Source organism: Neofelis nebulosa, chromosome 5, assembly GCF_028018385.1.
Source record: "Neofelis nebulosa isolate mNeoNeb1 chromosome 5, mNeoNeb1.pri, whole genome shotgun sequence".
In the NCBI taxonomy this organism is placed as follows: Eukaryota; Metazoa; Chordata; class Mammalia; order Carnivora; family Felidae; genus Neofelis; species Neofelis nebulosa.
The window spans coordinates 130,563,284-130,590,456 of NC_080786.1; the positions used below are offsets into that span (position 1 = coordinate 130,563,284).

Sequence of the window (27,173 nt, forward strand, 5' to 3'; positions counted from 1 at the left end):
AGAATATGAACAGGGGTGGAGAGAATAACCCTATAATGGAGAAACCTATTAAACACTAACTCAGGTGGTTAAGATCAACAGCAATAGTCATAAATTATAGTGATAGTATGTACCCTTGGTATGCTGTGAGAAAAACAGCCCTTTAATGCCATGAGAGTCTTCCCCCCAAATCCATAACTGGGTATAATCATAAGAAAAATATCAGAAAAACTCCTAGTTGGGGGGATACTGCAAAAATCCTCCTCAAAGCTGTCTAGATTGTCAAGCAAAAACAAAGTCTAAGAAACTGTCACAGGCAACAGGAGCCTAAGGAGACGTAACAGCTAAATGTAATGTGGCATTCTGGATAGAATCCTGGAACTAAAAAGGGTTATTAGGTATTGATCCATTAATTGTAACAAATGTACCATACTAAAGTAAGATATTAATAAAAAGAGAAGCTGGGTCCGGGAACTCTGTGCACCATCTTCTTGATTTTTCTGTAAATCTTAATCTGTTTTTCAAAAAAAAAAAAGCTATTTAAAAACAAACAAAATAAACAAAGTCATAAAGTCAGACTTTAAACCTAAGTATTATGATGACATTTTGAGCTGAGCACTGATGATAATATTAGAAAAAAGGTTAAAGTGTGTCTAAAAACTTGTATTTTAATTAGGTTTCCAGAATAAAATTAATTTGAGTTTTCTCTTAAAAACAAACAAACAAAAAAAGCTTAAGATTATGAAGTCTATCCTGGTTCCTGACACATCACAAAGCTTTTTCCTAAAACAGTATAATTTGGGAAAATGTAATTTAGTAAGACATTTTATTTTGTATTACTTTTCAGTTTTGAAATTCGCCCTCATAAATATGATGTGTAATTATCAGTAATCCTCACTTGCAGATCAGGAAACCAGTACACGGATATATGCTCAAGGTTACAAAATTAACAGGACCGAACGGAGACCTGAACCCAATTTTCAAGATTCCTAGCTAAAGATGTGGACTACCACAACAGTGGTCTCCAAATACTTTTATGGCATGTGCTTATCAGTAAATTATTTTGAGAAACATCCCCAAGTATATGTTTGTATGTTTATGAATCATATGCATGCACTGCTAAATTAATTTTGAATAAAGTATAAATCATACTCCAAACTAAGTTTTAAGATGATTCAATAGCAAATGCATATAAAATTTCGATACTTTCCTACATACCAGGTGTCTGTTCAGCCTTGTTAATAAAGTACTGATGAGGGGCACCTGGGTGGCTCAGTCAGTTAAGTATCTGACTTGGGCTCAGGTCATGATCTCACGGTGTGTGAGTTCGAGCCCCACATCGGGCTCTGTGCTGACAGCTCAGAGCCTGGAGCCTGCTTCAGATTCTGTGTCTGCCTCTCTCTGCCCCTCCTCCACTTGTTCTCTCTCTCTCTCTCTCTCTCTCTCTCTCTCTCTGTCTCTTAAAAATAAACATTAAAAAAACTATAAAGTACTGATGAGTACTAGTGTTCCGATTATTTATTGCTATGTAACAAACCATGTCAAAACAATAATTTGTAGTTAAAAGCATTTGCGTTTTATTATTATTTGGCCTGGTTCTAGGGTTGACTGGGCTCAGTGGTTTTCACTCAGGGCATCTCTCATGGTTACAGTCAAATAGTGATCGGCCAGAATCATCTGGCAGCTTTGCTCATTCACCTATTGTGCCTAGGATGGGAAGATGCCAACAGCTGAGGCTCCTCATACCATATCTGTCTCTCTCTCTGTGTTCTCCCTTTGTTTCTCTCCAGCACAGTGTCTTCAGGGTAGTTGGAGTTCATCCATGGTGGTTCAGAGTTCCAAGGCCACATTCCAAGAGAGAGCCAAGTGGTTATTTTATCTCTTTTTATGACCTAGACTCAAAATTCATGCAGTGATGCTGTTGATTCTGTTAAACGTCACCAAAGTCAGTGTATTTCCAAGGGGAGGGACTTAGACTTTACAACTAACTATTAATGAGAACAATGTCAAAGGACTTGCTGACATGCTTTAAAATCATCAAAACCAAAATGAATAAACGTTAAAAAAATTTTTAATAAAAAAAAATAAATAAAATAATCAAATCCAGAGTCTGAACTCTGGTCATTTTACTTTATGAGGTAAAGTCTACCTAAGAATCCACAGCTTTGAAGAAAGAATCTAGGTATCACTCCATACTTCTGACAGCTGCCTTACTGTGGTCATTTTCACAAATAATTCTGATACTCTCCTCTTCTGTAATTCCTTAAAGAGGAAAGGTACGAATTCTCAGACGCCTCAGAACTCTTTCTCTCTCATCTACATCTATAGAAGCTTCCCAGGAACTTTTTCCCATCAGCCCAAAGCTGTTTCCACCCTGGACAGGGGATAGGATTTTTACAGTAAAGGCTACTGATACTGTTTTTGTTTTGTTTGTTTGTTTGTTTGTTTGTTTGTTTGTTTTGTACTTTGCTCTTTCAGCAAGCTTTAACATAAATTGCTGGTATCACTAATTTTTCTACTGAGCACTTTTTGACTCCTTGTTATTCAGCATACTCAATATGTATTAGTCTCTGGATTGCATTTGCTTTCTTCAAGACCAGTGACAAACAAAAGAATATAATTATCAATGCCATTGTCATTTTACTTCCTAGACAATTCTGCCTCAAATATCGCTACTCCTAAATGAAAACAAATGGAATATAACTTATGTCAAAGTATGGCATGTGCACCTCTTTTTGGGGTGCATGCTAAAGACACTATTTCTGTTTCTTCTATTATCCCCTTAAACCACTCAGGTAAGTGGTTCTACTTTTTTACCCAATTTGATATGTTGGACTTAGACTTTTCTATTTTTTCTGATTATAAAAGAACTCTCACCACTTTCCAACTTAAAAACAGCCTCATTTTAGTAATAGATTCAATCCAGAGTTTCAGTATAAATTCTTACTTCATTTATAGCTACAATAACCTGTCTCAGTTCTGGCTTGCTACTGCCTGGAAGCCACAATGTGGAAGAAGTGAGGGCTTTGTCACTGGTTTTTTGGGTTTTTTTTTTCTCTCTTTCCCTGCTTTAAGTTTTTCTGCCTCCTGCTCCAGATTGTCTCTGGCTCTGTGCAAGTGGTGGGAAGGAAAGGGGGAGGAATATATGGGTACCTTTCACTTTTCGAGTTTCAGGACACTGGTGTTCTTATCGTCTTCCTGTTCACTTTATTATTCTCATTCTCAAATCTTCCTGATCCTTTTCCACACTCAGAAATTCCAGCTGAGTAATTTGTAAAATGAAGGGTGTAAAGAAGTAGAACTTCTAGGCCATATGGATGTGGTGCTCCCTAAGCACCTGGAGGTTTAGATAGACCTGAGGCAGGGAAGAAAGCACAGGATAAATGGGTTTTGATCACTGAAATATTAGGTTCTTGCAAAAAAGAATGATAATGGATCAAGAGGAAAGATCATGGAATATGAGAATTCACAGTTGGCAAGTTTTATAAGGTACCTACACTTAATTTAGTGAGGGACAAAATGTTTTGTCATACAATTAGAAACAAGGCTTAAATGCAAATTATCCAGGAAAAATTACAACAATAAAAGTCATTCAAACTATGGGTACCTGGGTGGCTCTTCAGTTGAACATCTGACTCTTGATTTTGGCTCAGGTCATGATCCACGGTTGTGGAATTGATCCCCACATCAGGCTCTACACTGTCAGTGTGGAGATTGGGATTCTATCTCTCTCCCTCTGCCTCTCTCCCCAACTTGAACATGCTCTCTCTAAAAAAAAATGTGTATATATATTTGCATGGCCCAAACTGGCTATACATATACATAGCCAGTATGTAAAATTCATACTAAAGTGTAAATGGTTAATATAAAATCAGTCTTGGACATGATGATGGGAGAAAAAGGTCACTGCACTTCCCATGGGCAGTAAACGACAACACCCAACATCTGGATGAGAAAATGGCACAAAGATGTTTAAGGAGACCAAGACTGGTTCTTTTTTTTTTTACCACAACGGCCTTTGGATAAGTAAATTTTTCTGAGATATGTGACATTTTTTATATGGGACATGTTTCAAATGTTCTGCCTCAAAGTACACAGAAAAGGACTTAAAAGGGACAGGGGGAGCCACATTTCTTGTGGACAGTAATTCTGATTCTGAAGAACACATGCGGTTGCTCAGCAACACTGCTGGCTTGAGAGATGAGGTCTTGGGAATCCCAAAGAAGTGCTTTCAAGATAATAGAGCTTTACAATGTTCCATTGCCTGCAGGGGAACTCCAGGGCAGATGGTCTTCTCTTGGAAAAGGGCTAAGCCTCTAAAACAGAACAATGAACAACGAAGGAACTGAGGCTTTGGAGTTGTTTTAAGGGAACAAACACCTGTGCATGCATATACACAAATTCCTGCCACTTCAGGATTGACAGTACTTACTTTTACTCGTTTTTTTTTTGTTTGTTTGTTTTGTTTTGTTTTTGTTTTTGGTGGCATTGGTAAATGAACGTCTCCTGGGGGATCAAGTCTTCATAGCAGGAGGAAAGCAGAGACAGGAAGCAGCCATGTGGAAAATTCAGGGAGATTTGCTGCTTCTGCATACATTAGCATAGGCATGTCTTTCTAGAAGCTCCTGAGGAACTGGCCAGTGCTAAGAAACTGCTTTCAAAATTACTTTTGAAATATTCCTTTTTTACCTTGGTTTCTTTCACCTCCAAAATTTTCATGATTATTGGCTCTCCTATTATTTGACATTTGATAAAGAATTTCAAAAATTGTAAACATTACAGTTCATTGGACCTTGTAACCCTTTTCAGCTTGAGCCCAGGCTTCTTCTAATATTTACATTACACATAGGCTGAATTTTAGTCTGTCACCGCACACAAAATTTAAGGGACAGTGTCTTTTGTGCTCACTCGTCTCCTTTGTCAGCACTACTTTGGTGATTCTGCTGCTTCCATCTGCTGTGGCCCCTACGTCCTGGCACCAGTTCCATCTTGGCTGCCATTCTCAAATAGCCTTTCTTTTTCCACTCAGTAAATAGATATGGGAAACAGTGGTATCCTTACACTTTGGCATGAGGTGAAAATGTTTACATCTGATTTGTGGATCCCGAGATGCAATTTTGAAGCAAAGACTGATGGTAGTGAAAGTGGCAGGTAAAATTATATGGAGCCCTTGCCTTATGCCTCTTTTAACAAATACACCTCAAAAATCCTCATCCTCTGAACTAGATCGAAGGGGAAACCCTCTTCACTATTTCTTTGTCTGGATGTGACTTGTAGTTATCTAACAGCATGATGAGATTCTCATTCTTCATTTAGGATAAGACTACAGCTATAAGCATGGAAAAGAACTAGAAAATTGTTCTAGTATATTAACAAATCGATCATTTGGAATAAATGCCCAGGATGATAAGTAGGAGGTCTCTTAGAATCATCCAGATAATGTCTCCAAGATTCCACTTCTTGTTATGATGACTTGGCCTCTCACATTACATCTATATGAAACTACTACCTAACTAAACAGACGTGAGGATGCTTGTAGCAGAGTAAAGCAAATTCTTTGTGGTACAATTGTCACATATTTTACTAAAACCAGTAGAGCTAGAATTATGGCGATGAATTTATTTAGGTGATAGTATATAAGATAAAGTAAGTCTCATTAAGACAGAGATTTGTAAGGCGTTCTGCTTTCTTGGTTTTTGCTTCCTTTGGACAATAGAATAGTGATTTTTCATAGCTAGCAAGATTCTACCTGATCTGGGTAGCTATCTAAAAAGATAGTTGTAGGTATTCTTTAAGATTTTATAAGGTAATAAAAATATTTTTCTATGAATAACAGAGTCCACACTTTCTATACACATAGCTTTCATTACAACACAAAATTTTTAAATCACTCAGCACATTTCATTATTAAACATTTTCCTTTACCTTCTCCCATCTCCCTTGAGCTCTACTTCACTGTAATCACTGTAAAATTATTTTGTAACTATATCCTTCCAGATTTTTTATTCAATGTCTTCCTTTTTATTCTTTCCAGACTATTCTTCTGGAAACTATACCAGATGGATGTTGGCCTCTTGGGAATTTCCTCTACGTCTCTAGATGATTTTTTTTCTACTTTTAAACTTTATGCATTTATGATGTATTCTGGGAACATTGGTCCATTTTCTCTCCCAACTCACTGATTTGCTCTGTAGCAATGACTATTCAGTCTACATATAAAGGTTTGTTGTTGTCATTTAATTTCTACAAATACATATTACTTCTTTTTCATAATTTTCTGTCCCTACTACCTAGATGAAATACCTTCCTGCATCAATTTAAGGATAATTACATTTCATTTTAAATATCTTTTCTGACTGCAGAAGTAGTTATTTTTACTCACTTATTAGTCCTTTCTTCATTATTCCCCCTCATGGTTTTGGTTTTCATCAAAACTTATCTCTATAGTTCAGAATTCCAACTGTTGGTAGCCAGCCTAGGAGGAAGGGTGGAATCATCTTCCAAGGGGTTAACTTCACCTGTTTTCAGCTACAATGAAGAGAAGGGAATAATGTCTCAGCAACTGGTCTTCTGGCCCTAACATCTGCCAAATCTTCCATGGTGTCATCACCTTTTTGGGTGACATGTCTCTTTGACCTGAACACTGCTCATTCCTGGAGACAAACCCTACTATAATGTCAGGGGCATGATACATAGGGGCGGAGGGTTGCAGAGTCAGCCAGTTTCTATGCTCTTTGTGCAGTAACCAATTAAACCTGTCAATAGAACCATACTTTGCATAATAGTTGAAAGATTGCTTTTAGCACTTAACAATATATTCAGGACATATTTCCAGGTTATCCACCTCATTGTTTTTAATGTCTGCACAGTATTCCATTGTATAGACATGTTATGATTTGTTTAATTACCCCCTTATGGATTTTAAACTTGTTTCCAGCGTTCTGCTATTGTAAACAAAAATTTGACTGTTATTCTTTTCTTTATTTTCAAAGAATAGATTCTTAGAAGGATGATTGCTGGGTCATAGAGTATGCACGTTTTTAATGATGTATAATCTCATTAACAACATCGGAGAGTATCTGTTTCTCCACTTGTAAATCAACTTAATCTTTTTTAATTTTGCCAAGCTGATACATGAAGAATGGTATCTGACTTATTTTGACTTGTATTGGCGTCATTATAAAATTTTTCTTCTGTATTTCCTTCTAATTTGATTACAGTTTTGTTGTTTTCACATTTATATCTTAAATGATCTGTCATTTATTGTGGTATAAATGTGATATAAGAATTCAACTATTCTTTTTCATATGTGTCAATACCACTTATGAATAAAACTTCCTTTTCCCCACTGATACTAAATGTCAAATTTATCATATATAGATTCTAATATATACTTGCATTGTTTCTGAACTCTATTCTAGTCTGGTGACCAATTTCTCTATTCTTATATTTGTATTAGACTTTATATTCATAATGACAAGGGAGTGCATCTTATTATCTGATGGGCTACGTCTCTTCTTATTATTTTTTCAAAATTTTCTTAACTTTTGTATCCACTTGTCAGATTTTAAAAAGAAAATAAAAGGTCAAGCTTCTGTTTGGAATATCATTGCACTTATCTAATAATATATATCCTTTATATATGAATGGAATTAAGTCTTCTCATCTGGGAAAATCGTGTTTCTTCCTGTATGTCCTTTAGTAAGGCTGTATAGGTTTCTTCTTATAGTTTTTATTTCTTTTTTTTCATATTAAAACATTACCAATTTTTGTTACTAATATAAATGTGTTCTTTTTCTCCATTTTCTTTTTAACTTTATTTTTTTTCATAAAGGAAACCTATTGGCATATTTTCTTATATAGGTCCACTTTATAGAACTCACTTATTCTAAAATTATTTTAACTTAGGAAAATAAGCCAAAACAAAATGGAAAGACCACATCCTGAATGGGAGAAAATATTTATAAATCATATATCTGGTAAGGGATTAAGATTCAAAATATATAAAGAACTCATTCAACTTAATAACAAAAAACCCAAACAATACAATTAAAAAATGGGCAGAGGATCTGAATAGGCATTTTTCCAAAGAAGACATACAGGTCACCAATAGATACACAAAAAGGTGCTCAACATCCTAATCATCAGGGAAATGCAAGTCAAAATCACAATGAGATATCCTCTCACAACTGTTAGAATGGCTATTATCAAAAATATAAGAAATAAGTGTTTTCCAGGATGTGGAGAAATGGGAACCCTTTTGCACTGTTGGTAGGAATGTAAATTGGTGCAGCCACCATGGAAAACTGTATGGGGATTGCTCAAAAAATTAAAAATAGAGCTAACGTATGATGCAGCAAATCTACTTCTGGGTATTTATCTGAAGAAAATGAAAGCACTAACTCAAAAGCATATATGCAACCCCATGTTTACTGCAACATTGTTTGCAATAGCCAAGACATAAAAACAACTTAAGTGTCCATCTATGGGTGAATGGATAAACAAAATTTGACATATGTATACAATAGGATATTATTCATCCATAGAAGAATGAAATACTGCCATTTGTGACAACATGAATGGACCTAGAAGGTATTATGCCAAGTGAAATAAGTCAGACAGAGAAAGACAAATATTGTATAATCTCACTTATGTGTGGAATCTTAAAACAAAAACAAACCTAAAAATCCAAACTTACAGATACTGAGAACAGATTTGTGGTTGCTGGGGTAGATAAAATGTGTGAAGGTCATCAAAAGGTACAAACTTCAGTTATAAAATAAGAAAGTCCTGGAGATACAATGTACAGTATGGAAGCTATAGTTAAAATAGTGTACTGTATATTTGAAATTTGCTAAGAGAGTAGATCTTAAAATTTCTTATCACAAGAAAACAGAATTAACTGTGTAGTCATGGTTGTTAACTAGACTTATTGTAGTTATCATTTTGAAGTATATATATTATGTTGAAATCATTATGTTGTACACGAAACTAATATAATGGTTTATGTCAATTATATCTCAACTTAAAAAAAAAATTACTCCAACAGCTGTGAGGATCATTGATTAGAGAAGAAAGAATATAGTTGTTAAAACAGGGAGGGAACAAAACATAAAGGACTCTTAAACACAGAGAACAATCAGAGGGTTGCTGGAGGGGTTGTGGGAGGGGGGATGGTCTAAGTGGGTAAGGCCATTAAGGAATCTACTCCTGAAATCATTGTTGCACTATATGCTAACTAACTTGGATGTAAATTAAACAATAAAAAAAAAAAAAAAAAAAGAATGTAGTTGTTAAAGTAACCCAGACCAGAGAGGGTGGTGGCCTGCAGTAAAGTCATTGTATTGGAGATAGAGAGAAGTAGATCACGATTAAAGTTAAAATGTTGGACTTCAGTAATTCCTTTACTTTGCTACCACCATGCAAACAATCATGAAAACTTATAGGCTCCAACTTTTACCTTCTCAGACATGACATCCTATTTCTAATAGAAATAGTAGTAGTAGTAATAATAATAAACATTTAGTTATTTCTTTTGGATTCTCTAAGCATAAAATTACATTATCTACAAATAATAATAGTTTCTTTCTCTTCTTTTACACAATTTGATCAATTAGCAAACTCTTCTGAAACTTGTTGCATGAGCTATAGCCTCCAAACTATTGGTGACCCTCAGTTATATTCGTATTACTCTTGGCTTTGTTGGGGATGATTTAGTATGTCATCTTTTAATGTTTTCTGTTGGTTTCATACATACATATACATGTGTGTGTGTGTGTGTGTGTGTGTGTATATATATATATATATTTTTTTTTTTTTAAGCTCTACATCCAATGTGGGGCTCAAACTCACATCCTTGAGATTAAGAATCACATGCTCTACCAACTAAGCCAGCCAGGTACCTCTTTTCCAGTAAATACTACTTATGATGTTTAGGAAATTATCTTTTCTATTTTTATATTAGAAGCATTTTTTTTTGAAAGGAGAAATATCTGCCACATTTTATCAAGTTTTCTCTTTAAAGTACTAGTAATAATCTTATATCATCTGAGGAAATTCATCTGGCCTGATCTGGACTCTTTCTCTGTACCGGGCAAGTCTCTGGTCCCATGTGATCTGCAGTAAAACATCTGCTGCTTACTTTTTTATCATTACCTTTTATTTTATGTGTATATATTTAATGAGTACATAATGTACTGAATCTTTCTCAACCAATTTCTTTGGAAGTCCCAATTTTGTCCAAATCTCACCAAATGCTCTCTGTGGCCATATGATGCTGTGACTCTTTTCTCATGTCTCTGTCTTTCATTTGGATCCATGTTCTCTCTTTGGCAACTAATCCTGTTTTCTCTGTGGTAGCAGCAACCTCAATGGCAACAGGAGTAGGGGAGATTTTTACATCCTCTTTGGCAAGAATAAACACTTCCTGCCTGGAACCCAAAATGAAAATAAATTGCCCACTGTGCAAAAACATGGAAGTCATGATACTCCTGATGAAACATCTTTAAATAGTCTCCCAGCAGTCATGGTTTTGGGTGTTACTATTTACACAACCATAGGGGTCACATTTCCATGAGGTTTTGAATAATTTAGCAATAAAATACAAATTATTTATTGTGTAATGTCTATTTTTTTGCACTGTTTACACTTTAGCATTTTATCAGCTCTGAGGGATGGTGTCCGTTATTTGCATCTTTATTTCTGCCATTCATGGAAAAAGAAAGAATGGAAGTGACTTGGACATTTCAAACAAGTTGGCATTGTGACTGATTACAATTATAATCCTGAAGCTAATTCTTAAGAATGGGATTTTTTTTGCACTGAAATGAAACTAAATAATTGGCATGTTGCTGTGTATTTTCTTTTGTAACAGTAGGTCATACCAGTAAGAACTTTAATTGTATTTTATTCTTTGCCTGCTATGCAAAATGGTTCTAAATTTTCTATATTCCCTTGACCTTTTACCATGCTAGTTGTTTTATTTTTCTCATATCTAGGATTGTCCCACTCTCAACCCTTTTTTATTTACTAAACTTTTTAATTTGGTTGTTGTTCTCTGAATTTTTTCCAGTTTCTTGATGTGCTTTAACAAAAAAAAAAACTAAGAACTTCAATGTTGAGTGCTTTTAATTGCCACATGGGGAAGAAAAATAATCTGTGTTTACATGTGATACTCTTATTAACAACAGTCTCAGTTCAGTATTTATTTTTCTGGTGAGGATATTTATTATTGACTCATCCTTTTTGTTCCTTTCCTTATAACCTTGAGGGTAATATATAATGAACAGGAAATGAAACTTAGAGCATAGGGCAGAGATTGGGGGTCACAAGAAGGTGGTATGATGTTTTTTCAAAATTAGCTTAGCATTTGTGATATTTGCCAGTCAAACAAACTTTGGGTATTAAATCAACAATATATCGACAATTATACACAATTCAAATGCCCCTCTGCCTCTACCAGACTTCGGCCATGATGTAAATAGGATCACATTAAACATTCTTATTGCTGATGTTATCATAATTTTGACTTAGTTCCTACAGATTGCTTTCAACCTTTTATCTTTACATTTCCAAATAATCACTTGGTGTTATTTCATTTTTATTGTAGATATGAGTTCATGCTTCCTGACCATAAATATAAATTCAAGGGTATTTTATGGCACTTTCCAGTTTGGAAAAAGCTTTCATGTATGTATTCTCACTTGATCCTATAGACTTAAGGGGTGGACAGGAAATGGACCCTTGGTTTCATTTTACAGATGGAAAATCGAGGCCCAGATTACTTAAGACGTTGTCCAGTGAGCTAGCAAATGTGAATAATCACATGAATACCTGTTAGAAGAGCTTGGGTTAGTGTATAGGTCCATTGACTCCTGGTCAATTCGTAGTTTAAGTACACAACTCTATTAAAAAAAAGTTTAGCTATTACTTTAACTCTTTCATCATTGCGTTTAGACTACTATGCCCACAATGTATCAATGGTAGGACTCAAATGCAGATGGAATGAATATGGTCATAGAAATTAAGAAGGAAAGAACAAAGAAAGTCAGTCAAGGAAGGAGCTAGAGAGAGTAGCCTCACGTGAATTGTATCTGGGTGCTCATGGAACTGTTGTCAGACATCACCAATTTAAATTTAATTTTTGAATCTATCTGAGCCCTTTAGTACTGACAATATAAATTATGCCAATGAGGGCATAGATGAATATCTGTTACTTGTATAACTAATATTCCCAGTTTGTGTGTGTGTGTCTGTGTGTGTGTGTGTATGTGTGTGTGTGTGATTTGTGTTTGTGTTCGTAGTAACAAAATTAACCACTGCTACAAGTCTTTTACTCTAAACCTCAGATCTCAAAAATTACAGCTCTTTCTCTCTCAGAGGCCTAACGCTTACCTTGCTGCCACCATGAGAACTGTTCCATACCCTGGAGCCTGCAAGGCATTATTCTTCTGTAACTGAGCTCTTGGCATGTGGTTTCATTTCTATATGAAAGACCACCCAGACTCTCTCCCCTGTAGCCTTTCAACTTAAGTTTGTTGGTACAAATGTTGTAAACTTGGGATCAAAGGGAAAGCCATAACTTATGTTAGGTATCATTCTTTTTAAAATTTTATTTATTTTGAGGAGAGAAAGGGGGTGTGGAGAGGGGCAGAGAGACAGTGGGGCTTGATCCCATAAACTGTGAGTGAGGTCCTGACCTGAGCAGAAATCAAGAGTTGGACACCCCACTGACTGAGCCACCCAGGAACCCCTATTAGGTATCATTTGTATTAAAAGTGTTTATAGATCTAATAAAGAAGGTCAACTGCAGAGATTTCCTAGAGGTAAGTTGTAAAATGAAATAACGGAAACTCCAACAAATGTTTTAACTTTTCTTTCATTTCTGTTTAACTTCTGAACCTATGATGATTCCATCAGAATATTCCAGAGTTGTGAATGTACCTAATTCATTTCTTTCGTACTAGCATTCTAGCTTTGAGTAAGTTATAATTATGGACACTTTAGTATAAGGCAGAGACTTGTGCTCCCTGTGCAATTCTGGCTTCCATTTCTGGCTCACTGCCACTCTCTCCTGTGGCAAAGACCCAGAAGCCTGGGAACAGAAGAAATACACTATCAGTTCTCATCACACCAACCTGGCTTTTTGCCACTTTCAGCTGAGAGCACCTGAAAAATAACAACCAGGTTAGCTGCCATTTTATTGACCTGGGGAAAAGGAAAAAGCCAAATGGGCAAACTATTCCTTATTTAAACTGAATTCAGTTCAATCCATCACACATTTTTGAAAGCGCGTTCTGTGACTGGCACAAAGCATGCAGAAATGAACAGGGGTTTGCTTCAGACGAGGCAGGTGCTTACGATATATCGCGATTAGGGAACTTTCAGTTGTATGTACAGATAAGCAGTAGCGTCTCATTATTACCCCAATGAGAGGATCATTTGTCCATCTGCATTAGACCTCACAGCCACTTTGTTATGTCAGAACGTGGCATGAAACACTGAATGCTCTCTGCAGTTCCACAGAGGGCACTAGAACAGCCAGTAGGAAGTGGTGGACTTTTCTAACAGTCTTGCACTCTTGGAGTGTCTGGCAGCCAATGACATTAAAGGTATTAAAGGTCTAACCCTCTTAGGTTTGGGATTGGCAGAACACCATTTTACTAGTTAGTAGAAAACCTGCTAATACAAAGACTGTTTAAAAATATCAATAGCTAACTTGCATGAGGAGCTGTCATGGTAAGAAGCCATCCTTGCAGACCAGGGACCAGAGTAAGTAGAATGAAAAGTTATTGAGATAATATTACGGTATTGAACTACATCAGGGATAATAGCATTGATTCACTCCAGAAGGATATTGTAAATAATGACCAATTAATTGTTGCAGAAACTTTGAAAATAAATCAATGAAAATCAGGAAGACAGATCTGGGTGACTCAATGAGTCTGTTCAGTTTTTTAGAAAGTCCTCCTTCTGAGTCCTCTGTCATCAGGGCTCATGGTATGTTTGCAGTTCTTTCTGTCAGAAGCCTTGAGAAATTTTATCACACCATTGTGACTTGAATGTGGACTTTTCTAAAGTACCTATGCCTCCTTCTTTGCTCATTACTAAACCCTTAAAAACAACAAGGCTGACAAGTAGAAAGACACCTGTGGGAAAAAATGACCCTTTAATGCTTATTTTATTTGGGAAAACAACCAGAGGTCTTCGTTGATGGGGTGCGGCAGTCTATCAGCTTGGACGAGTGACCAGGAATGATCTATTTTTCTGTCTTGTGCATAGCACTTTTGCAATTTGCATTTTCCTTTTCTTAAGATGCAACTAGCACTCATTGGCTTCTCTGACCCGCCACCTCTCCTGTCACTCCTATAGTCATGTTGAGAAAATGACACCTTTACAAAAGGTCAAGTATTTGTCATATGTAAGAAAACTCTCTCAGAATTATGATCTCAAGATACAGAGGCAAAAAGTTAGGTTACTAAAATCTTTCGATTGGGTTTACCCGTTTGAATCATGAGAAATGCACCAACTTTATGGATGCTTTGGACTATTTATGAGGAGGTCTTGAATGAAAGTTTTCATCCTTTAAACTGTCATCTCTCTGATTCCTTCATGCCTTCAGAAAGTAAACAGCTCTCCTCTGATTGGGGTTGTTTTCAGGATGTAGTAAAGTGATGGGCAGGCATTCCAAACAAGTGAAAAATAATAGTACCTTCAAAGATATGTGCATCTAAAGGAAGTGTTCAGAATTAGCCAAGTATCAACGCTCAATATTCTTCAACTCCTGACCAGGCAGTATGCTCATCTTCTGGGCAATTTTTTAAAAAAATTAAACGACTGAAAATCATTTTAAACTGCTTATTTATTGTATAATAACAGCTTACAAATGAGGAATGCTTCCTATGTGCACCTGATATGCATTTTTATTTCATGCTCACCGTGAGCCTGTATGGTGGATCCTGGTTGTTTGTTTTGTTTTGTTTTTGTTTTTGTTTTTGTCCCTTTATTCTTCTGGTAAGTTGGCCATCCCTTCACCCCCCACTTACATCACTGGCCCTATTGATTCTATACAGGATACAACTTGAACAGTCTACTTAACACCATATCCAGGGTCAACCTGCTAGTTCAAGGCACTATCATCCCTCACTTAGCCTCCTGTAGTAACAGTCCTCTTTTCTATTCTGGCTCCCATCCAATCTACATAGTAGCCACAAGTACCTTCTTAAAATGCATATTGGTTCACATTGCTTCTCCCTGTAAAATCCTGCTCTGTGATGTTCTGTGGAAGCCAACCCACCATACCCTGGCTGTTCTGATCTCACCCAATTCTCCAGCATCATCTTCTACCACCTTGTCCTTGCTCACGCCACTCCAGGCTCATGATTGTCTTTCTTTTCTAGAAGAGGCACACTTGTCTTTCCTTCACATGAGCTGTTTGCACCCAGGCTGCCTGATGCATTCCCTCAGAATTTGCCTGGCTACTGCTTCTCCTCATTTAGGTCTCTGCTGGAACATCGGTTCTCAGTTTCCTCAACTCATCCCTCTAAAATAGGTTGTTCGCTCTTTGCTCTCATAGCAGCATTCTGTACATCAGTATCTATTTATCTCTGCTATACCTACTGTATTTTCATCCACATGGATAGATTTTGTCTCAGACCCTTTCTGATGCTGTCCTAGACCTGCCATAATTTTACTGTATAAGTCCAAAATCACTTAGCATTTTTTAAAACAAAAGAAAAACATTTTAGAGGCACTTTTAAAAAATTTTTTTAATTAATTTATTTTTAGTTTTTTTTTAATTTACATCAAAATTAGCATATAGTGCAACAGTGATTTCAGGAGTAGATTCCTTAATGCCCCTTATCCATTTAGACCATCCCCTCTCCCACAACCTCTCCAGTAATCCTCTGTTTGTTCTCTATATTTAAGAGTCCCTTATGTTTTGTCCCCCTCCCTGTTTTTATATTATTTTTGTTTCTCTTCCCTTATATTCATATGTTTTGTCTCTTAAAGTCCTGTTATAGTGAAGTCATAAGATATTTGTCTTTCTCTGACTGACTAATTTCGCTTAGCATAATACCCTCCAGTTCCATCCATATAGTTGCAAATGGCAAGATTTCATTCTTTTTTATTGCCGAGTAATACTCCATTGTATATATATGCCACATCTTCTTTATCCATTCATCCATCAATGGACATTTGGGCTCTTTCCATATTTTGGTATTGTTGATAGTGCTGCTATAAACACTGGGGTGCATATGTCCCTTGGAAACAGCACACTCATATCCCTTGGATAAATACCTAGTAGTGCAATTGCTGGGCTGTAAGGTAGTTCTATTTTTAATTTTTTTGAGGAACCTCCATACTGTTTTCCAAAGTGGCTGCACCAGCTTGCATTCCCACCAACAATGCAAAAGAGATCCTCTTTCTCCGCAACCTCGCCAACATCTGTTGTTGCCTGAGTTGTTAATGTTAGCCATTCTGACAGGTGTAAGGTGATATCTCCTTGTGGTTTTGATTTGTATCTCCCTGATGATGAGTGATGTTGAGCATTTTTTCATGTGTCGGTTGGCCATCTGGATGTCTTCTTTGGAGTAGTGTCTATTCATGTGTTTTGCCCATTTCTTCACCAGATTATTTGTTTTTTTGGGTGTTGAGTTTAATAAGTTCTTTATAGATTTTGGATACTAACCCTTTATCTGATATGTTGTTTGCAAACATTGTCTCCCATTCTGTTGGTTGCCTTTTAGTTTTGCTGATTGTTTCCTTCTCTGTATAGAAGTTTTTATTTTGACGAAGTCCCAATAGTTCATTTTTGCTTTTGCTTCCCTTGCCTCTGGAGACGTGTTGAGTAAGAAGTTGCTGTGGCCTTGATCAAAGAGGTTTTTGCCTGCTTTCTCCTTGAGGATTTTGATGGCTTCCTGTCTTATATTTAGGTCTTTCATCCATTTTGAGTTTATTTTTGTGTATGGTTAAGAAAGTGGTCCATGTTCATTCTTCTGCATGTCACTGTCCAGTTTTCCCAGCACCACTTGCTGAATAGACTGTCTTTATTCCATTGGATGTTCTTTCCTGCTTTGTCAAAGATTAGTTGGCCATACATTTCTCTATGGTTCTCTCTTCTGGGTTCTCTCTTCTGGGTTCTCTATTCTGTTCCATTGATCTGAGTGTCTGTTCTTGTGCCAGTACCATACTGTGTTGATGATTACAACTTTGTAGTACAGCTTGAAGTCTGGGATTGTGATGCCTTTAGAGGTACTTCTTAAGATTTGGAGGCCAAAAAAAGGAAGAGCATACCATAGTTCCATAACATTTTATTCCAAAACCCTGATCTGCAAAGTTCTGTGGGAATTTTTCTTAAAATCTCCGATTGTCCCTCCTCACATTGACTTCACCATCACACAGGATGCAACCAATACAAGTGCACTGGAATTCCCACCACCAGTTCCCCGAGGCAATAGCACTTATATTCTCCATTCAAAATGCATAGCAATTATTTCTGGTCTAGCTTCTACCCACTAATCTCCACTAGTTACACCTTGGTCTACACAGACAATCCAGCCACTAGAATGGTTTAAAAAGCTGTGGGGAGGGGCATGTGGGTGGCCCGGTTTATTAAGCATCTGACTTTGGCTCAAGTCATGATCTCAAGGTTTGTGAGTTCGAGCGGGACTCTGTTGTCAGTGCAGAGCCCGCTTTGGATACTTTGTGCCCCTGTCTCTCTACCCCTGCCCCACTTTCTTTCTTTCTCTCTCTCAAAAACAAATAAACACTAAAAAACAATAAAAATAAAAAAATAAAAAGCCGTGGGGGATATATGTAACTTAGTGGTGTTTTGTTACATTAATTTCTGTGATTTTTAAAGTTTATTTATTTATTTAGAGATGGAGACAGCACAACTGGGAGGGGGGCAGAAAGACGGGGGAGAGAGAGAATCCCAAGCAGGCTCCACACTGTCAGCGCAAAGCCCAGTGCTGGGCTTGAACTTATGAACTGTGAGATCATGACCTGAGCTGAAATCGAAAGTTGGAGGCTTAACCAACTGAATCACCCAGGCGCCCCTCTATGATTTTTTTAATGCCTGTCTCCTCACATACTGAGTTCCATAATAGCAGAGACCATGGCTATTATAATAACAGTTAATACCTCCTGCACCTAGCACAGTGCCTGGCTCATGAAAATCACTAAAAAAGTAGTTCTTCAATGAATTGAATAACTTACATGAGATCACACGGTAGCAAGTCGTGGAGCCATAATTTGAATCTAGGTATGTGCCTGATTCCAAAGGCCATGTTTAACACACACACACACACACACAGTGCTCCAAAAGCCATGATTGATGCAATTGTGCAATGTGTATGCAAATCGATGTATGGTCTCATACACACCTGATTTGTCTTTGTCAATCAAGGCTTGCATAATATATTTTTGTGGTTGTTCTATCTTGTGACATGACTTTAAATGCATTGATGCTTAAGAGATGTAAGCACTGTAGGCCATTATGAGGCCTTGTAGATATGGTTCTAACTTGTGTTTTTTCCTAACAGGGAACTACTGATCATTTATCATTCTACCACCTGCCTCCTCTTATCACATTTTCACAATCTAGAGTGTGAAAAGAAATCTAGGCATCATAAGACATAATAACTCCCAGTACAGTTTCTCTTTCAAAGAATTGAATGGCAATTCCCTGCCATAGCAAGAGAAGATTTAAAGATACAGATGTGTGCAAACTCTTTGGGAAGCTGTTACGTGACCTCTAAGGTTTGTGTGCTATCATACTCTCAGAACGATCAGCGAGAGAACCATAAGAGGACAACAACAGGTGGCCATGCCCTGGACTCCCTACTGCAAAGTAGGGTGCCCTAGAAGGAGAGCTCTCTGTGTGGTTTCTGAATGGCCCAATCATCAGACAGAGAAAGCAGAGTCATTTTTTAAAATTAGCTTTTATTCTCAAGTTGTCAAAGATAACTCATATATTTATTCATATGTTTATTCATGATGATTACCAGGCATCATTTACTAAATCACAAGTAATCCCCATTCTAAATTACACTTGCATGCCAATTTAATGTTTCTCTTTTTGGTTATAAATTTAATATAATTTAGAATATTTGGAAAGTATTGGACAAAAGGTAAAGATTATTTTTAAAAATCTCCAAACTCATGAATAAACACAATTTTTGTATGTATTTGGGTTTAAGGACATAAGCATTTCAATGTTTGTGTACATTCCTACCATAACTTATGAAAAAAGAACTGGGGCTATCCTCTTCTGTAGAACAAAGAAGGAAATTTTAGGATATAAGGCAAAAAGTTTCACATGCGTTTTATCCCAAGTGAAGTGCGATGTTCAGTCTGCATGCAGAAATCACCTGGACTCTCCCAGTCTTTCATTGAATGGGTAGAATTTTCATCGGTGGAGTGGTGCTTTTCCCCAAAGCTGGCTCTGTCCGCTTGGTGGTGGAGGACAGGTCAGAGGGGTCTTGCTTACCCTTGTTACCCTTGAACATCATTGGGACTACCAGGCTAGTGTCCAGTAAGAAGAGGGGCTGTTACAATTCTGTTATTTTCCCCAGGATCAAGATTGTGAGCCCATTGACGAAATCAAGTTATAAAATTCACTTCTGCCGTGAATTTTATAGGTTCTCTATAATTCATTCAAAGATTATTATCTTTGAATATATTTACCAAACAGAACAAACAAGAAGGATTTTCAAACAAAGGGGAATTTAAGCAAGGGGTATGAAGATGCTACTCATTTTCTTAGAGCAAGGATGTAGCTTGTATTTCCAAAAGTCTATAATTTCTTTGTCGGGGTGCCTGGGTGGCTCAGTCGGTTGAGCGTCCGACTTCGGCTCAGGTCATCATCTCACGGTCTGTGAGTTCGAGCTCCGCGTCGGGCTCTGTGCGGACAGCTCAGAGCCCGGAGCCTGTTTCGGATTCTATGTCTCCCTCTCTCTCTGCCCCTCCCCCGTTGATGCTCTGTCTCTCTCTGTCTCAAAAAAATAAATAAAAGTTAAAAAAATTTTTTTAAATATTTCTTTGTCAGAGTTTGCTTGTGACAAAGTCCTCTTTCTTTTACCTTGATAAAATGAAGACACAAGAAATTCCCATAATAATTTTTAAAGCACATTTTATCAAATTTAATTCTTATGACATAGCTAAGGTTACATATGTTATCTGCTTGGACTGTCATAATAAACTACCACAGACAGTGTGGCTTCAATAACTGAAATTAATTTTCTCACAGTTCTGGAGTCTAGAATTGCAAGATTCAGGTGTTGACAGGGTTCGTTTATTCGGAGGCCTTTTTCCTTGGCTTATGGATGGCTCTGTTCATTCTGTGTCTTCACCTGGTCTTTCCTCTGTACATGTCTGTGTTATAATCTCTTCTTATATAGGAATAGTAGTTTAGGGTTCACCCTAATGCCCTCACTTTAACTTAATTACCCCTTTAAAGAACCTACCTCCAAATACAGTCACATATGACTTCAACACATGATTTTTGGGGAGGGAACACAACTCAGCCCATAACACATAGGTAGTGAATTAAGAGACTGGGGTTTAAGTCTGGGGTGGCTCAGTGGGTTAAGCATCTGACTTCGGGTCAGGTCATGATCTCACAGCTCTTGACTTTGAGCCTGCGTCAGGGTCTGTGCTGACAGCTCAGAGCCTGGAGCTGGCTTCGAATTCCGTGTGTGTCTCTCTCTGCCCCTCCCTCGCTCCTCTCTCTCTCTTTCTCTTTCTCTCTCTCTCTCTCTCAAAAACAAACAAACAAACAAACAAGAGTCTGGGGCTTAAACAATGGGTTTTCTGACTCCCAAGTCCAGAATTTTCTGGACCATACCCTCTGTATCATTAATTCTCTTCGCTACTAACTTTATTCCATCTAATTAGTCAGCTCTACTTCCCACCATCCCAAGGTGCTGCTTCTTGCTAGTAAGATTTTGAACAAATTAAAGTCCTTCTCTTCAGAAGATGGAGTGAGTGGGTTAGCTGAGAGGAAAAGAGGCATCAGTCAGCAAATGAAATACTTGAAATACAGTTGAAGGAGGTTGTACAATTATTATCTGAAAAAAAAACATTTATTGAATGAATGTGAATTATTTGCAAATAATTACTACACTAATTGGAAGTATTCTCAATGAGTGGGAACTAGTTTAAGGAGAAAAGAATAACAAGTTCCCCAGGTCTACCTAGTCATTGTTTTATTTGTTCTTCAGTATAACCCTGCTAGGTGAACAGAGTTCTTTATTTTTATCATTATAAAGAATAAGGAGTTGAAGCTCAAAGAGTTTGTGTAACTTGCCCAAGTGGTAGAACTAGGACTCCAACCCACTTCTTTTGATTCCAGGTGCAGTGATCTTTTGCTCGTACTAGCTGCCTCCCTATTCAGCGTACCCACAGGATGCTGTGTGAAGTTCTGGTAGGTAATCTGTAGATTCGCCACAGGATATGCTCTCAAAGAACCTCCTTTGTGAAAGATCAGACTATCATACTCCTCACCGTATCCCTCTGCCCCACCCCTGAAGCCCATGGGCACACAGATAGATATGCATACCCACACGCAGAAAGTCCTATTTCATGGAAATACATTTTCTAAAAATGGACCTTACCTAGAGGGCGGTGGGCAACTACCTGATACACAGTATGACTGAGAAGTTCACAAGCTCACACCTGCCCTCAGATGTTTCTACCAGTCTGCCAAGATGCCACACTTATTCTTCTTAACTGATTCTAACACTTCATCCAGAAGGAGAGCTAGAATTAGTTGTTGTTGTTGTTTTTTAAGTGGCTCAACTGTCACTATCTGAGTGTTTGTCACTAGTGAGTTCTGAAATCAATTTTGTGGGTCAAGGCCATCATTTCGAATATGAAATGCAATAAATAAAATAGAAAAATATCAGAGTGTACTGCATGAAATTAGAGGAAATATTATTTCATGAAATTTTTGTTTCCATGTTTTTCTCTGTTTGTGTGCAAGGTCACATACTGGACCCTTAAGAAAAATGTATTTTGTGATGGATGGCAGTGAAAAAAAGGTTGAGAAACAATCTTTTTAAAAATAGTTTTGTATACTTTTTAAAGAAATGTTAACGATTATTCATTTTTGAGAGACAGAGTGTGAGCAAGGGAGGGGCAGAGAGACAGGGAGACACAGAATCTGAAGCAGGCTCCAGGCTCTGAGCTGTCAGCACAGAGCCCAATGAGGGGCTCGAACCCACGAACCATGAGATCATGAGATCATGACCTGAGCTGAAGTCAGACGCTTAGCCAACTGAGCCACTCAGGTGCCCCAGCTTTTTATACTTTTTGAATTGAGTAATTCTTTTGAGAGTTATGGTCTCCTTCCCAAAATAAATGCACACAACTGGAGAGTTCTTCTGGGTCCTTTTCCTCAACACTTCCATATTTAACCTTGAGAAATTTAGAGTTAAGAGCCTATCCTGAAAAGGATGAGAAAACAGGGTGTTCAAGCCATACCACACCAGCTCCACCAAGATTAAGTTCTAAAGGGGGAGAAGGACAATAAACAGCCTAACGAATGAGGTGATTTCAGATCAGGTTAAGTGTTGTAAAGAAATTGGGGGGATGAGATAGAAGCAACTGGAGAGGAGATGGGATATTAAGGAAGGAAGTTTGTTTTGGCTTGGGCATCAGAGAATGTGTCTCTTTTATCACTGGTCATGCTTTCCATGCTACGTTGCACCTATCAGAGTATTTTACAATATTTCATAGCATTCCATGAATATTTATTGATTGTGATTTTATTTAACTTTTTTTCAGGATAGATGGAGAAAATGTCATGTCTAAAAGTATAGATTCTGGCATCAGACTGCCCGAACTTGAATTCTTGCTCTGCCCTTTTACTAGCAATGTCACTGTGAGTGAGTTACTTAATCTCATTAAGCTTCAGTTTCTTCAGGCTTATTTCTAAAATGGGGCAAATAGTATCACCTACATGATTAGACTATTATGAGGATTAAATAGGTTAACAAATGTAAAGAGCATACATATTACATTTTCTGATACCCACCCCAGTCCTTAGTGGCTTTGAAAAACAACCATTTTAAGATCTCTCACAATTTGTGGGTCAGGAACCTGGGCAGCTCTCAGTGGGGCAGTTTTTCTACCTTCTTCTTCCATTTTATCAACTGAAGTCACTCGGTGGTTTTTAGCTGGCAGATGAGCTATTCAGGGAAGGTAGAGAGGTTTCAAGTGGCTTCGTTCACATGTCCGGCATGTGGTAGGAATGACCGGAAGGGTGGAACAGTAGACCAGCGCTCCTTCATGTGACCTATTCAGCAGGTTTTCTCAGAATAATCATTTCTTATTTAGAAGCTCAGGGCTCCCAGAGAGAGCGTTCTAAGAAAGGGGAAACAGTAGCTGATGGCTTCTTAGGGGCTGGGTCCAGAAACTAACACAGAGATACTTTTGCCATATTCAACTGGTCTAAATCATCACAGAACCAACCCAGATTCAAGAAGGAATTATAGACCCCACCTTTCCATGGGAGAAACATTAAAGAATTTGTAGCCATCTTTAACCGGCCACACTAAGCAAAGCACCTGGAAAGTACTAGATAAATATTTAATCTATAGTTTTTATATCCTGCTATATCTTTCAAAAATTCTGGTTTTGTGTTTATTTCAGATTGTCAGAGAAAAATCAGACTCTACCTTTGCTTTTTCTTTACCTTTTTTTTTTTTTTTTAAACCTTTTCATACTTCTTAAAATAGCCCTCATCAATAGGTGGCAGTTGGAGATTTAAAAATTGGCAGATCCTACACAGGCCATTGAGCTTTAACTGGGGTAATTTCCCTCCCTTGGTAGCGGTGATTTTTATTTATGTTGCAAATCATACAAAACTTGGTTTCAGTTTATCCATTGGTAGCCTGTAATTCCACGAATATCACCACATGGTTGTGTGTGTTTCCTCTTCAGAGGGCAGGGACTTAGAGCAGTACGTCAAAATTTATTAGTAAACAATTAAATTTTTCTTGACACAGGTACTACTTGACGGAACCCCAGGCTCTTCTTTCTTCCCCCAACACCAACAAAATCTTCTAAACTAAAAGGACAGAAATAAAAAGCCATATAAAAAGTTGGACAAGATCACATTAAAAAATTTCTTGTAAAAGACCGAGGATTGTGTGGCATTAATCTAAACAGACATTTCCTGTAACCACTTACACCCCCTAACAAACCAGCAACTTAATGTGGGTTCTGCATTCTCATCTATTGGTTCGGCTGTCCTACTGAGTATTTGTTTGCTTTGGCCAACTCTGCCTATCCTGCTTTCCTTTTTATTTAATTTTTTTTTCCAGATTTAATACTGTCCTGAGGTACACAGATGCTCTTTTTGGTTTGTGAAGCTCAAGGTCAATTTAAAGGCAGGTCCCTGGAGAAGTAAGCATTTGTGACTGGGTCATCTGTTTCCCTGAATCTGTTACAGCTTTTGAGATATATGTAAGGAGGAGCAAACAGATAAGCCAAATTGGTTTTTGAAAGGAGGGACACCTACGAATGGAGCACTATTGACCATGAAAATGTAGCATAACAGTATTTATTTGGAGAAAAGATCCATTTCATCATTTTATCCTCTAACTTGAAAACAAAATGTGTATACCCTGCTCTTCTTTTAAAAAATTCATCAAAATGTAAGCCATTCATGCCCCCACCCACCAGCCTCAGTTCTGTCTTTTAAATAAATTCTGTTTTGAAGTCATTATTTTTTCCAAGTTTCCCAGCATTACCACTCCCCCCTCCCAAAACTGTTCTAATTTGTGTTACAACACTACTCCATAAGGGATATTTGCTAGCGAGAGTATTGATTCAGTAATGGAGTTGCAGTTCAATTGTGGTGACAAGGAGCCTGCTTTTTTTGTTCTTTAAGGATCATCAAGATATTTAGACTCCAGGGTATAAAATTTCTACATGAAATCACCTGATTTTACCTGCGCCATTTCTTTTTACGCTTAGGCAATACACTTGCCTTAGCGGGTTGCTCAAAGTTCACACATTTGTACCTTTGAATAGCTTTCAAAAAGAAGGCTGTCATTCCCTCTTTGGAAAAGAAAAATTGCCTTCTAACAAGTGGGAAGTTTGATATTCCTCGGAGACCACCAGGCTTCTCATGCGTGACTTTATTCCCATTATCATACTGGGACTCTTACAGACTTTACCTAAAGCACAGCGTGGTGGAAGGAGACTAATCAGCAGCCAGGAGGACGGGCTTTGATATTCTCTTCTGCTCTTTGCCAGCTGCTGAAATTGGACTTGTGCTTAACCTTTTAGGCGTCCTCTTCCTCTGCCATTTAAGGCAAGAATGAAGAACTGTGTGATCTTACGGGTCTCTTTCAGTTCAAAAGGCAAACGCATAACAAGCTTGAAATATTTAGCTTTGGTATGAATTTAGAATGGACAGTGGCAATTGAAACACTTTAAATCTTTTTCGTTTTGATGTACTTTTTAATGTTGATTTAAATAATCAATTTCTCTCCTCTGAGATTTTTAACCTAAAGCTGGTCCTGTTCTCCTTATTTCTCCTGACAAGATACTCAGAGAAACTTGCATAGGGTGTGAAGATGGAAAATGTTGATCTGATTTCTGAGTTTCAGTCACCTTTGCACTCCAGGCTAGCACTTCCCAGAAAACAGATGTCCACAGTTCTATTTCTTGTAGCAAATGGCTTGGCCACAGGGTTTGTACAATTTCTCTCTCTCTCTCTCTCTTTTTCTCAGCGCAGCACCTTCTAAGTTCACATAAACTCTGTGTTAATTATTTTGGCTGTTAGCTGAGAAAGAAGAAAAGCTCACATTTGCTAAATTAAGAATGACGAAGTGGATTCAGAAATGCTCTCTCTACAAAATGCTTTACACTCTGCAGCTAATGCAGACTCTCTCTTTGTTTCAATGTGTTGCTCACAAATATCGATTAATCATTTTTCTTCATTAGCTTACGTCCTCTCAGTAGTATAATGCATTTGACTCTCTTTTTGCCTTCCAGGAGAGTGGGATGCTATAAACCCGAGCTGACACTATCAGCAAAAGGACTCCAGCAGTTTCTAGAGGTGGGGAAAGAGATAATTAATGTTAGTCTCCTCTACTGAAAGATATAAACGTTAGAGGGGAGAGTGTTTTTTTTTTTTCATATCCTATAAAAACTTTGTGTTGTATGTGGCTCATAGTGAGAGTGGTAGTGAAATCATCCAGTTCAAGACTTGAATCTTTCTGTTGGTTCCACACTGTTCCCTAGACAAACTTTTCAGTGCTTTTTAAAGAAGGACCAGAGGCCAATTCTAAGACATGAACAGCTGGCAGAGAAAGTGTGGAGGCACAGGAGAGAGTCCACATGAGCTCCTTCCCTCTAACTACCTGAGGAATGTGTATTTTCAGGTGCAGAGGAAAGAATTAAGCTGCCTTTCCAGGTCTGAGTTGGTAAGCACTAGTTTTAATAGTCAGAACTCTCTGGCTCCAAGTATGAAAAGGAATTGAGTTATTTTACATGTAGGAGTTGCTTCCAGGGGTGGGAACTGGGTTTTACAAGGACACGGGGCATTATCTCCCTGTACATCTGTTTCCTCCTCTCATGTTGCACACTGGCTTTTGCTTTTCAGTTAACACTAAGGGGAAGATAGACCCCTCATAGCTCCTAGGATCACACTGTCTTATTTCAAAACAATAACAACAACGAACAAACCGTACTGAGCTGAGGGCCTTTTAGCCTCCACTCTTACTGTCTCTGCTCATGTCAGATGAGTACTCTTCCTTGAATTAACTGCCGCTAAGGGTTTGATAATGAAACACATCCCTGGCTGCCAGGATGGCCTGCTACCAATTCACCTACCCCACCACTCTGAGTCAGGGAAGCCAGGCAAGTATAATTAGCGGTTACATCTTTTACCATCGTTAAAAACCTGAGCTTTTGTAGTCACTCCTATGAAAGTAAAACCCAATATCTGTTTTCACTTGATCAGCCTTTTATATGCTTGTCAAGAGGGGCTTTTCCAAATAGAAAGTACAGTCCAAAGCTGAGGCCAAGACGCATTTCCGTTACTATTTCTTTGAATTTTAGGTACTGTTTATTGACTTCCACTGTGGAAGAAGAGAATTTTGTTCTCTTGGATACCCAGCATCTCCACCTCCCCAACATAGATGCCTAGCTCCCTCACCTCGCACAGCATTCTCACA

General features: G+C 37.7%; 1 long non-coding RNA gene across 3 annotated transcripts in view; it reads left to right on the top strand.

The window, feature by feature from the left end:
- LOC131512704 (uncharacterized) overlaps positions 1-27,173 on the top strand; it is a 102,786-nt gene that overhangs the window by 32,341 nt on the left and 43,272 nt on the right. For all 3 annotated transcript variants that reach the window (XR_009262255.1, XR_009262253.1, XR_009262254.1), the window contains exons 2-4: positions 21,335-21,406; positions 22,768-22,864; positions 25,990-26,053. This is a non-coding gene — a long non-coding RNA (uncharacterized LOC131512704). The remainder of the gene's footprint in view (positions 1-21,334; positions 21,407-22,767; positions 22,865-25,989; positions 26,054-27,173) is intronic.